The sequence below is a fragment of the Schistocerca serialis genome, chromosome 5 (genome assembly GCF_023864345.2).
Source record: "Schistocerca serialis cubense isolate TAMUIC-IGC-003099 chromosome 5, iqSchSeri2.2, whole genome shotgun sequence".
NCBI lineage: Eukaryota > Metazoa > Arthropoda > Insecta > Orthoptera > Acrididae > Schistocerca > Schistocerca serialis.
Window position 1 is genome coordinate 666,421,442 of NC_064642.1, and position 14,846 is coordinate 666,436,287.

The following is a 14,846-nucleotide window of genomic DNA, read 5'->3' on the forward strand; positions in this document are numbered from 1 at the left end:
CCCATCAACAAAATAACAGAATTTTCTGAACTAGTAGCTTTTTGCTATAGCTTACTGTAAACAGTTACTGTAATATGAGAAAGTGTATTAACAGCATTATAGACATCTACTGGATCATAATTCCTACTATGTTTCTACCATTAAAATCCATATGACTTTTAGTTGCCTTAAGTACGTTAAATTATTCATATGAAATTCTTTAATTACATTTTGTATTTTTGGATCATTTATTAACTCAAGATTACCTGTCTCAATATGGCAGAAATTTTTATTACATTTCTGTTTAAGTATCTTATTCCCAAAAAGCTCCATTTAATAAATTTTAAATTCTGTTAAACTTATAATTCTTAAATACTTAATTTAAAACAAATATACGTGAGGAAATGCAAATGAATATGTTGCAATTTTGTATCATTTCGATGTTATTATATAAAACTTTTTTTCCCAAATACTTTCCTACTTGTTTTAGTATGTCGCTTTGATTGAAGCAAAGACAAATTTTTATCTTTCTTCTTATTGTAACAAATTCAATGAGTAAAAAGTAGTGAAATATATCTAAACTTACTATTCCACATCCTAAATTTTTTCAGCTATTAGGTGATTTATCAACAATAGAAATCTCATGAAATTATTTAACTTATAATTGTTTACTTATTTCTTTTTTCTCAAAATTAGATGAATTCTTTTACTTCATTTTTCATTGCGTGATTAGGTCTGCTTTGTTCTTTTTATTCCTTAGTAAGGTTTTTGTATTTATAACAACATTTGCAAAAGATGCAGCTGCTGTAGTAGCATCAAATAAAAATGGAAAAGTTAAGAATAGTGATGGTAAAAATAACCTTTTTGTTTTGTGTCCCTGTCATTCATCAAATAGCCAATATTTTTTTCACAACAGCAGTACCAAATATTTAAATGTATTTCAACTAGTTTATTATCTTAATTCTTAGCTGTTCCTCAGTTAAATATGGTTCATTAATATTTAAATGTTTGTTATTTAATTTGACTTTAATTAAACCAATAAAGAATTTTTTATAATCCACCATAATCTTCATCAATTTCAGTATCAATTCCTAAATTTCTATTTCGACTCATTATTTCTGCAGTAGCAATAGATGTTTCACCAATTGAAGCATCTGTAGCACATGTTCTTTCTGCTGCAGCTAATTAAAGTTTTTTAATATGTTTCAAGTCTTTATCTTAATCTTTATTGGTTGTGTAAGTAATTTTGTATTCATTACATCTTTTCTCTAGAGGGTTGGTTCCTTTATCTCTCTGTGTTATTTTCTTATTGACTTTAGTGCCAGGGCCACTCCAGATGTAGTCAAGTAAAAGCATTTCACATACTAAATTATTAATTCGCATTAACATAGCCTTTCCCATACTAAACCTCCCAAAATGTTTCTTAGCCCCAATCCATATTCACCTACTACGTTTCCTTCTCCCCCTTTTCCTACTCTCGAATTCCAGTCACCCATGACTATTAAATTTTCGTCTCCCTTCACTATCTGAATAATTTCTTTTATTTCATGATACATTTCTTCAATTTCTCCATCATCTGCAGAGCTAGTTGGCATTTAAACTTGTACTACTGTATTAGGTGAGGGCTTGTATCTATCTTGGCCACAACAATGGGTTCGCTGTGCTGTTTGTAGTAGCCTACCTGCATTCATATTTTCCTATTCATTATTAAACCTACTCCTGCATTACCCCTATTTGATTTTGTGTTTATAACCCTGTAGTCACCTGACCAGAAGTCTTGTTCCTCCTGCCACCGAACTTCACTAATTCCCACTACATCTAAATTTAACCTATCCATTTCCCTATTTAAATTTTCTAACCTACCTGCCCAATTAAGGGATCTGACATTCTACGCTCCGATCCGTAGAACGCCAGTTTTCTTTCTCCTGATAAAGACATCGTCTTGAGTAGTCCCCGCCTGGAGATCCGAATGGGGGACTATTTTACCTCCCGATTATTTTACCCAAGAGGATGCCGTCATCATTTAATCATACAGTAAAGCTGCATGCCCTCGGGAGAAATTACGGGTGTAGTTTCCACTTGCTTTCAGCCATTCGCAGTACCAGCACAGCAAGGCCATTTCGGTTATTGTTACAAGGCCAGTTCAGTCAATCATCCAGACTGTTGCCCCTGTAACTACTGAAAAGGCTGCTGCCCCTCTTCAGGAACCACACGTTTGTCAGGCCTCTCAACAGATACCCCTCTGTTGTGGTTGTACCTATGGTAAGGCTATCTGTATCGCTGAGGCACGCAAGCCTCCCCAACAACGGCAAGGTCCTTGGTTCATGGGGGGAAAACTGTATGTCTACTCCGTACAAATTTTTCAACTGTTTTTAGAATAACTTTTCGATTAGCTGAAACAAAAAATTTAGCTCAGAACTGGATGACAATGCAATATTAACTCACTTTCTTTTCTGGTGTGGGACAGTGAGTAGTTTCTTGATGTGCCGCTACTTTTTCCCTTTTTCTTTATTTCAGAATAGCAGATGCACACTTAAAGAAGGATTTCTGCTAAGTTTTCCTGTCACCTCGATTTTCTCTAGTTTTAAACATTCGTGGTCTTCTCACAACAGTTGCCTATCAGGAAGTAATATGTTGTTTGACTCATTTGCAGAGAAACTGAAATAAACCTAACGTTGACCACATGTCCTGCTGGAATCTCATGAATATGAATATGATTACATTTTTGTCTTCATGAGGAACTTGCATGAACTGGAAGCTCACATCAGAGCGGCAATAGTGTTCTTTAATGAGGATATCCTAGAATGGACATGGATTTGGAATATCGGTTAGATAACGAATGTTCTACATGTCACACACATTTAAGGTGACCATAAACCCATACCTACCATTTTAGGAACAGTCACGATTTTTCTAGCTCAGGCCAGAATCTGGTGAGGTGGTTGGAGTTATTGTAATAACTGGCTGATGAATACGTTGATGTTCTGGTTGTGTATGGTCTATGATCCACATATGCCATTCCATTGAGGTCACAATGCACATGCATTTGTTGCAAGGTATATTCAGTTTCATTAGGTACTGTAAGCCGTTAACTGTTATATCACAAATAGTGAAGAGCCATCCAGTGCACTGATATAGTGCTTAATAATTTAATGCAATCACTGATCCCACACCTTCAAAGGTCTTATGTGTGTATGAAGCTATGCATCTCGTGTGAGTGTCTATTCATAGTGATAGCGGCCTTTCTACATATTTTATGTCCCAGTATTATGAGTATGTTGATAATGCTCATGGGGATCCACAACATACTATCTGTATTCTGTGCATCTTTATTATTACAGTACAAGTATCGGATACAATATCAAGCGACATCCAGCAAATTAGACATTCTATATTATGAATAATGCATCTGTGTACTGGGCGGCTGCGCTAGCGCTAAGTTGTTACTTATAGAAGCCAGAAATTCCTAATACAAAGCTCTTTCACATTAGGTATTGCGCGAAATTTCGTGATTTGTATTCGCTGGTGAAATGAGGCTCCAGTATGGAGGTGTAAATAGTGGCCTTAGTCTCATTAGAAAAATCCGTAATTCTGAGAATATAAGCTTTGTTCTTAATTATTGTATTTACTATAATCATTTCTCAACAATTCTTAGTTGATGTTATTTGACTCAACTGTTCCATGCTTGCTGCACCGCTTTGTGCCCCATGTTTTAATAGCGAACATAGTAATAAGTTTATTCAAATAGTTTCTTATTACCTTGTGATATTAAAGTAATATTATTCCTGAATTTAATTGCCTATTCCACCAGTTTGTGTTTATATGTTACGATGGCAGACATAAGGTGAAATTTTAGAATAATTATGCCCCTTCTGTCGTTTTCGTTTTTGCTGATACTGCATTCATCAAATGAATGTGTGGATCTTATTGTTAAGGCACCTTAAAAGTTCTAGCGCTGACAATAAATGAAAAACAGTTGTGTACTTAACTACATGAATCGAGTCTACTACGAATTTTCCTATTGGTATACATGTAAGTCACTGCATTCACAGCAGACTTGTATTTATCCGTTATTCCTGAAACTTGATAGCCAACCAATAATCGCAATGGTACTTTCGTAGTACCAATCTGTTGCACTGACATAACCGAATATGACTGTTGCTGTATTCTTAGTGGAATCTACCAAACCCAGGATCCATCGACCACCCCTAAATAAAGGTTTGATAGCTCGCCAGCGAAGCACAGTGTGTTCTTGGACATTGACACAATTCACCTAACGTAAAAGACTCACTAAGAGCGCTCTTTCTACTTTATTTTCTATGCATGGCTACGTGCTTGTCTTAGTTGCTCATCTCGTGATTTATTGTCATATCTTTTGATGCAAATGGTGTTATGTTGTTCGATGATATTCGTTTCGATTTTATTTTATCACAGACACAGCGTTTTCCAGCAATCAGCATTTGTCACACTGAATATTTCTGAGCCAGATGATGACGGGAATGGGTCGGTTTATTCCATGCTTTGTCACCTAATTTGCCGTCCATGATTGGAATTACTCTGTTACTTCGGTGTTATAGCGTGAACTGCATGTTCGTATGTGAAATATGAATATGCTGATTATATTTCTCCAACTCTGTTTCTTCACACCGACAAAATAACAAATATGTCGTTCATGTAGGGCAGCCGATTGCGTGCTCGGAATTTCGCGGAGCTTAAGGAAATTTTCTAAAGCCCTTGCAGTGAGATTTCAGCTTCTAACGGATAGAAGGGGCAATCTGATTACGACTCCGTCTGATTATTCTTAATATTCACAACGCTACAAGAAATAGCTTTGTGATAAAAATCAAAGCATTAGGTAACTAATATCTCTTGGTACTTGTTCGTAAATGATGCTGATACTCTCGTGCATTGGATTGATTCTGAAGAGACTTGATGCCAAAGATAGTCAATAGCTAAGTTTGGTGCTCTTGGACAAAAGTAACCAAGTGACGCAAATCTCTCATATACTATTCTGTATGTCCCACAAGTGAACGTTATACTTTATTAATTTATTTACATGTCAAGTTCTGTAGAAAAATATTGAGGAACAAATCTCAACGGTCATGGAACGTGTCAGTACATGAACTTACAACATAAAAGTAATAACAGTTAAAAATTAATGTTCATGAAGCTGAATAAAAAATAAATCCATAAGTTTAAGCAAACGCTATCAGCAATAAAATGAGAATCAGCTTAATTATTCAAGGAACTCCTTGACAAAATAGTAGTGACCCATTAGGAAACTCTTCATTTTCAATTTGAAAACGTGTGGATTATTGCTAAGATTTTTTAATTCGAGTGGCAGCTTATTGAAAATGGATGCAGCGGTATACTGCACACCTTTTTGCACAAGAGTTAAGGATGTCCGATCCAAATGGAGGTTTGATTTCTGTCGAGTATTAACCAAGTGAAAGCTGCTTATTGTTGGAAATAACCTAATATTGGGAACAAGAAACGACAATAAGGAATATACATATTGAGAGGCCAATGTCAAAATACCCAGACTCGTGAATAGAGGTCGACAAGAGGTTCGTGAACTCACACCACTTATTGCCCGAACCGCCCGTTTCTGAGACAAAAATTTCCTTATAGAATGGGAAGAGTTACCCCAAAACATAGTACCATACGACATAAGTGATTGAAAATAAGCAAAATAGACTAATTTACATGTCGAGGTATCACTCACTTTCGATACCGATCGAATAGTGAAAATGGCAGTATTAAGTCTTTGAACAAGATCCTGAACGTGGGCTTTCCACGACAGCTTACTATCTATCTGAACACCTAGAAATTTGAACTGTTCAGTTTCACTAATCATATGCCCGTTCTGTGAGATTAAAAAGCGTCAGGTTTTGTTGAATTGTGTGTTACAAACTGTAAAAACTGAGTCTTACTGTGATTTAACGTTAGTTTATTTTCTACAAGCCATGAACTGAGATAGTGTACTGAACTATTTGAAACCGAGTCAATGTTGCACACAACATCCTTTACTACCAAGCTAGTGTCATCAGCAAACAGAAATATTTTAGAGTTACCCATAATACTAGAGGGCATTTCATTTATATAAATAAGGAAAAGGACTAGCCCCAAAACTGATCTTTGGGGAACCCCCCACTTGACAGTACCCCACTCATATCCCACATCACAGCCATTATCAACATTGTCAATAATGACTTTTGCTGCCTGTTGCTAAAGTAAGAGGTGAACCAATTATGAGCTACTCCCCTTATTCCGTAATGGTCCAACATCTGGAGCAATATTATGAGATCAACACAGTCAAATGCCTTTGTTAAATCAAAAAATACGCCAAGCGTTCGAAACGTTTTTGTTTAGCCCATCCAGTACCTCGCAGAGAAAAGAGAATATAGCATTTTTAGTTGTCAAACGACTTCTAAGGCCGAACTGTACATTTGATAGCAAATCATGTGATATAAAATGATCAATTAACCTTACATACACAGCCTTTTCGATATCTACTGCAAACACTGATGGCATAGAAATAGGTCTAAAATTATCTACAGTATCCCTTTCTCCCTTTTTATAAAGTGGCTTTACTACTGAGTACTTTAATCGCTCAGGAAACTGACCATTACTAAAGGAAAAATTACAAATATGGCTAAATACAGGGCTAACATAAGCAGCACAGTACTTCAATATTCTACTAGACACTCCGTCATAACCATGAGAGTACTTAGTCTTCAATGATTTAATTATTTACTCATCCTCCCTCTTGTCTGTATCACAGAGGAGTTTTTCAGACATCAATCTCGGAAAGGCATTTGCTAAGAAATTCATATGATTTCCAGTTGAAACTAAATTTTTGTTTAATTCACCAGCAATGCTCAGAAAATGGTTGTTAAATACTATACATATATCTGATTTATCAGTAACACAAATATTATTACTGTGAACTGACTTTATATTATCAACCTTGTGCTGCTGACCAGACACTTCCTTCACAACTGACCATATGGCTTTAATTGTATGCTGTGAATTAGCTATTCTATTTGCATACCACTTACTTTTTACCTTGCTAATAACATTTTTAAGCACCTTACAATATAGTTTGTAATGGGCTACTGTTGCTTGATTGTGACTACTTCTAACATTTTGATGTAATTCCCACTTTGTTCTGCATGATATCCTTATCCCACTAGTCAGCTGATCGGGCTGCCCATTACTGCTAGTACCCCATTTACAAAGTTCTAATGGAAAACAACTCTCCAAGAGCATGAGAAATGTGTTATGGAAAGCACTGTATTTATTATCTATATTATGGGCACTATAAACATCTTGCCACTCTTGTTCCTTGACAAGTTTGAAAAACTCTCTTTGCTGTTCGATTAACTTTCCTACAAGGTTTGTAATTTAATACGATATTGGTTTGAGTACAATAACTTTTAGTGTTAAAATTTGTGCATCATGGTCTGAAAGGCCATTGACCCTTTTACTAACAGAATGCCTATCTAGTAATGAAGAATGAATAGAAATATTGTCTATGACTGTGCTACTGTTCCCCTGCACCCTAGTTCGAAAAAAACACAGTTTGGATCAGATCATATGAATTTAGGAGACCTACCAACATCCTTTTTCTTGCACAATCATGAACAAAATTAATATTTATACATACAACTACTTTCAGGTACTTCCTACAAAGTGAATCAAGAACCCCTTGTAGCTTAAGCAAAAATGCTCTGCAGTTGGAGTTAGGGGACCTATAAACAGCAGCAATTAGAAGTTTAGTTTCACTAAATTCAACTAATGCTGCACAACTTTCAAATACCTGTTCAGTGCAGTGTCGTGATACGTCTATGGACTCAAATGAAATACTGTTTTTATCTACAGAGCCACTCCCCCACCCCGCAAGGAACTCCTTGAGAAACAGCCAGCTAATCTGTAGCCTGGTAAAGAAAGCCTCTGAATTATCAAATTATTTAACAGTTAACATCTAATAGCAGTTCACTATCTGTAATACCTCTTATATTTTGATGAAATATGCTAATTCCTTCTGTACTTGGAAACATTACTTCCTCTGGAGGTGAGCCCTTAGTTAGAGGCACTTCCTTTAAGCAGGTATACGTATCAGCTGACTTCAGTCTAAAAAAGGTGCAGCTCTAACACCAAATACTACAGGAATTTCTCCTTGAGTGATACCACTACCACCACCCACTACACTGTCACCTATAAGCTTAGCCAGCGTCCCCTTCCCCCACCTATTAAGGTGCAGGCTATGCCTAGTGAAACCCCATCTACTGATAGACCCAACTGGCACCACTGAATGTGATCCATGCCCTCTGCCATCAGTGCACTCCCCAGCCCCACATTAACGCGCTTAACAGCCGCATTTGGATGAGGCCGATCGTGAGGCTGAAACAGTTGCACGAAATGCACGTTAGTACCACCAGTTTGAGTAGCTATCTTAACCAAGTCACCACTGACATCATATTCCCCGTCGCCATCGAGACTGTTCCCTGCTCCACCCACTATCACTACCTGATCCTCTTTCGTAAAATTCTTACATAACTCCCCTATGCTTTCAGTCACCTGAGCCAACGCTGCACTAGGCTTCACAATGCTGGTGACCTGGTACTCACTCCCCAACACTTACTGCAACTGCTGGCCCACACCCCTACCGTGGGAACTACCTAGCAGCAGAATCTTCTTTCTGCTACACTTTGCAACTAACCTAGGTCTCCTAACTTCTGAGGACTGCTGCAAGTTACCTACATCTACGGTTACACGAGGCTCCTCTCCACTCAACTCTGACAGTTGGTCGTATCTATTGCATGTATGCAAAGTAAAACTGTCTGAATACCTCCTCGTCCTAGCTACCTTCTTGCCAACTGCCAGTTCCCATTCCCCACCACCCTTCACCCTCCTCAACCTATCTAGTTCCTCCTTTGAGCATTGTAACCGCACCTGAAGGGCACAGATCTTACGCTCCTGCTCCTGCATTAACTTGTTTGTGCTACAGATTCTACATTCCCAGGAGAGGATCTCCCTAATATGACCACTGGCTTCCCTGCTGCATTCCCCCAATGAAAATACTTTGCACAAAACCACTACTCACAAACCTATGACAGAGCCCACACTTTTCACTCATAGTAGAACTTTACAGTTACTGAAATAAACTATACGTCTGTGTTACCAAAGTTCAGTTACACCAGTAGAACTATTTAAGAACTGACAATAATGGTCTCGAAATTCTCTGCCTACTAAGAAAGCAGCTACTTGTCTTAATACTACTACAACACAGCCGATACCAATACCTGCAAAACTTCACAAAATTATTTGCTAAAACCAAAAAATTAAAACGACCACTGTAACACTAAGCGACGCTGAAACACTAAGTAAAAATTTTACTGAAATGTTTCAGTAGAAAGAATAATAACCGTCGGTTGAAAACTAAAGCACGAAATTTACTAAATGACCTCAACACACTGAAAACTCTATAAAACACAGCGAGCGAGCGATTACAAAAGTTTATTAAGTCGTTATTTCGCCACAAACGGCACGCAACACCGCTGAAATCTATTAAATATAATAACTGTATTACAGATCACAAATACGTTTGTCAGTACTTAGCTTATAACCGCTACAGCTGCAGTGCACGCCGCAAAATGTAAACACACTTCGACAGGATATCTCGTGCTCCATTATTAATCTTCACAGTAATTCTATGGCGTATCTTTGTTCGTGACGGAACTTATGCTTAGTTAGTTTCCAGTTTATAGGATTCGGTTTCTTGACGTATATCTCCAGTTTGGACTTGTGGAACCTATCAACCTACAGCACACAGTAATTTCTTGCAAAGGAATCTTTCAAGACCTAACTGCAATATGAATAGAATATTTGAAACATCGTGGATTGGACGTATAGCTAAACTGGTGGCAATCAATACCGAACATATGTAATAAAGTGCAGATCGCAAAACGCGGAGTAAGCTTAGGTTTTCCGCAGTTTCCTGTAGTTAAATGAGGTAAATGAGGATGAGGATGTGTTTTATAACGCAGTGATTCATTTCCTGCTCACCATTACAAACGTTTTTATTGGTCTCAATGGCTTCTTTGTTCAGTATCGAAAAAATCCCACATACTTAAAGTAACAGAACTTAACTTACTGTAGGACCATCAATAACATTTTCTTCATTTGCGTTGTCACACTCAGAAGATGTATTGGGATCATGCTTTCGCTTCGTCTGGTATGCCTAAAAGGTTCCTTGTAATCGTCTTCTAGTTTAAAAGTCTCCTACAGAAAAATATAACACAATCGTTTCGAAAGGGCAGATAACCAGCTTTCCCTGTGTCATTAGAATTATTTCGCATGCTCATTCCATGTTTATCTTTCGCTGTAACATACACACACACACACACACACACAGACACACACACACACACACACACACACACACACACACACACACACACACACACTGTTGATTGTTGGCCTGAATGGCAACGTCACTCAGAGGAAGTACAGTCCATCTCATGACACATATTCTTCGTTCACTATTTCTGCTTGTCCCACTATTTAGGTAGTCGTTAACATAAAAAATTACATGAACTACCTTTCAGAACCCTTGTGCACAAGATGCTGTTAATCATTTCTCTTGCACATGAAACTTTAACGCTGTATATTGTGAGTTTATAGATTACGTGTATACCACATGTTTAACTGGGACTTTAGTAAAGGATACGTAATATCTGTGTAACGTAGCATTAGCAGGTAGTCTCCAGTCGCTGTGAAGCGACCTGTATAGTCAACAGTTTCGTTCCAAAACTATGTCAAATGAGTCAAAAGAGCTTTTAACAGCAATTAAAGTAATAAAGTTTCTATGAAGGTGTAAATTTTTATTTTCATACTTTCCCATCATTACATTAATGAGCTATGTATCATAAAATACTCGCTATACAACCTATCACTGTTATCATGTAATCACATTGATTAAGGAAGGAAGATCATATGTACAGCCGTCGAATGACAATATTTTACTTTAAAAGGGTAGTGATGATTAAGCAGAAGTTCAGCTGCTGCAGAAGATATATGACAAACTCTTTGATACTGCTGGGCTCGTAAACATATCAGAGAGCCTTCTGACCCTTACCTGTCTATTTATACATCTCGCTCCCTGTGTCACAAACGTCATCTTTGCACTTTCTGTCATTGCGAAATATAAGGTAAGATGGTAAAGCATTATCAGCGACATGTAGCATATATATCAGTCGGATTTTTATTTTCCTTCATTGTCATCTTCTAAACGCAGCTTGTATTAAGTATTTATTGTACTCAACTTCAGAAGGTAAACCACTCCGAAGACGAGATTTTACGATGTTGGGATTAATTCAGTCCTGCAAGTGTACCCTAATGCTAATTTAAATCATGAGTTTCAAACTACTAATGGGATTTCTTTATCTTGCGTCACCTCACAAGGTTCATGATTCGAGTCATATTACTCAGCATGATAACTAGAAACATTTGGAGAGAGTATCACAGTGGAATACTTTGCATACAATATCATGTGTTGGGTACAAAATGCTATCAATAATATAATAATTACACATTTGCATTTTAGAATAGGACGATGATTAAACATAGAGATTACTTTACCTCACGTGAAAGGAACGAAAAATAGCAAGGAACGAAAAGGACTTTCAGTGATTTTATATGTTTTGGATCGCCATTAGACATATTTCAATATTTTTTCGAGCTAACCCAGTCACTAAAACCCTTTTTGAGGTATGCTCTACGAAATTCCAAGAGAAACCAAATTTTCATAGAGATAAGCAACTCATAGAATAATGTACATACATTGTTGGCCCTCCCAGTTAGTGCAGTCTAATGCACGGCTTTCCGGATTGTGAAGGAGCTCCTGGCCCCAGCACAAATCTGCCCAGCGGACTTGTGTCGAGGTCTGGATAGCTGGCCAGTGTGTGCATGGTTTTTAGGCGGTTTCGCATCTGCCTCGGCTAATGTGGGCTGGTTCTCCATATTCTGCCTCAGCTACACTATGTTGGTGATTGCTGCATAAACAAGTTCTCCATGTACACGTACACCACCATTACTCTGCCACTCAAACATAGGGGTTGCACTCGTCTGGTGTTAGACCTTCACTTGGGGGGGGGGGGTGCAACTGTGGGACAAATCGCACAATAACCCTGAAAGAGTGGTTCGGTGTGGAGCAGCGGAGGAGTGAAGTGGACTGCGGTAGTCGTCGTGGGCTTGTGGACCACTGTGGCTGTGGCTGTAGTGGGGACGGATCCTTTCCATCGTTTCTAGGCCCCTGGTTGACATACAATAAAATACCCCATTACGTATATTGTTGGTACTTATTAGTTATTTTGTTCAGCGAATTAATTACTTTAAAGGCCTACAATTGTTTATTATACCAAATCGATAATAACTACAAATTATTTCACCCACGCAGCAGTACAGAATCCAGCGAAGGTATAGGGGGACCCAATAAATAACTTTAATAAACTGTATTTATTTGCGATACTAAACCGATAAGAGCTGGAAAATATTTCACTGAAGCAGCAAAACAGTATCCAGGTAAATTAAAGGAGGAACTATTGTGGCAATTGCTATACGCATACGAACGGCTATTCGTCAGTCATATATTATTTTCGACATACAGATCACAAAGGCAGACGTACTACATGGTACTTGGAAGACTACTCACATGGGAATTCTATGAACGGATGGAAATATTACCTGCCATAACCGTGGATCTGTTTCATGTTGAAAATGTACAAAAATTAATGTAACCGAAGATAATGGACGCATCACTTAGAAATTTATTCATACTTGCAGTTACTATTGTAAAATAGTAACACAATTTCGTAGAGGAGAAACCTTATTCTAAAGTTACCCAGAACAGTTAAGGCTTTAGTAAATCAAGGACAGAAGAAAACTCTGACCACACATCTGTAAGATTTTGAAAGTAATTGCCAGCAGATTTAACATTTCCCCTAAATTGTATTTATCGAAAATCTATTACACATAAAGTGTAACTACGTGACTGGCGAAGAGCATAGGTCACTGTAGTTTATTGACTAATATCGATCTCGTCCAGCTTACCTGGGTCACTAACAGGCGGCCCACTTGATGGACATAACTGATAATCAAACGTAAAGAATGAAAAAAATAATTCCTACACTTTCATGTACTCCAGAATTCCCATATTCCTTTAACAACAGACGAAACTATTGTTTATACAAATTGTATGTCACTGAAATTTATGCAATTAGCAGTAATAAATGACAGTTAATTACATGCAGTATTTTGTGAAATTGTTTTAGTAGCCTAGGAAGGGAAGCACTGACGATGGTGATGAGTATGTGGGCTGTCATGCATGTAGACGGATTTCTGGCAGTCGGTTGGTTATTCAGTGCCTTATCGAGTGAAACTGGCCACAGCACGGACCTGTTACTCCACCTAGCAACTATGCCAGGGATATTGAACTAAAGTCCCAGCTGCAGCTGTTATCGCAGCAGCTGCTACACCCACGTCCACGCCTGCGTGCTAACCGTCATTAATCTAAGCAACGTCACGTTGTTAGCATCTGCTGTTGTATCGTATCTTGTCCTAATTGCTCAGGCAAATGTCGAAGAGGATTTACATGAGACTTAATATATTGCTTGGATCGTGTTAGACAGGCATCTTCTTTTTCAAAACACATGTGTACCTCTAGTGAATACGTAAACTAGTCTGAAGAAAATTATAACTCTTTAAATGTAGGCCAACTGTTTGTAACTGTTTATTAATGCTGGGGGTCTGGTGTTTTTCACGTATCAAACTAATATTTTCTGTAGGACTAACAGTTACCACATAGTGAGAAAGACAATATGAAAATATCGCCCATCGTTTTTGAAGGTGTGTTGGCTAAATAAAACATATAGGTAGGGGCAGCGTAATACCCTATATATTTGATATTACGACACATCCACGATAAAACAGGTGCATATAGTGGATCTTGGCATCTACTTCCTAGCACGTGGGGCAAAGTGAAATATCTTATCAAATTAATTGGTAATAAGATGAGTAAATATTGTGATCATGGAAATTTAAGGTACTGGCCGTAATACATAATTTCAATAAATAAACGCGTATATATAGATATATATTGGAACTTGGCTTTTACCTATACATATGAAGCATTTCAGTACAATATAGCTGGCCGGAGTGGCTGTGCTGTTCTAGGCGCTATAGTCTGGAGCCGAGCGACCGCTACGATCGCTGGTTCGAATCCTGCCTCGGGCATGGGTTGTGTGATGTCCTTAGGTTAGTTAGGTTTAATTAGTTCTATGTTCTAGGCGACTGATGACCCCAGAAGTTACGTCGCATAGTGCTCAGAGCCATTTGAACCATTCCACTATAGACGCATCAAAATATCATTGTGTGTTATGATATGTATATAACAGTTCAGCAAATTAAATATTTTCTAATTTTCTTTGAAAAATATCTCACTGTAATCAAGAAATGAGAAAAAGAATAGTTGTTATTCTGCAGCGTACAGATTGTTACCCTGTGTAAGTTGAATTAACTCGAATAATGATACTTCTTTAAATGATGGATATGTAGATTACTTGAAAAATTTGAGGATTTTTATGGCAATTGCCTAGGTACACTATTTTCTTAGGTTGATAAGTACACTAGGAGGCAACAACCTTTTACCTGATATCATGAAACATGTGACAAAAATGAACAAGTGGTTTGTGACAGAATTTCTACCCACTACAGCTTGGGTGTGGGATGTGACTACCTTCATTGTATCCTGCTACCACTCCACTGGTAACATTAGAATTTGGAGACTTCAGTTGGAGTCGTCT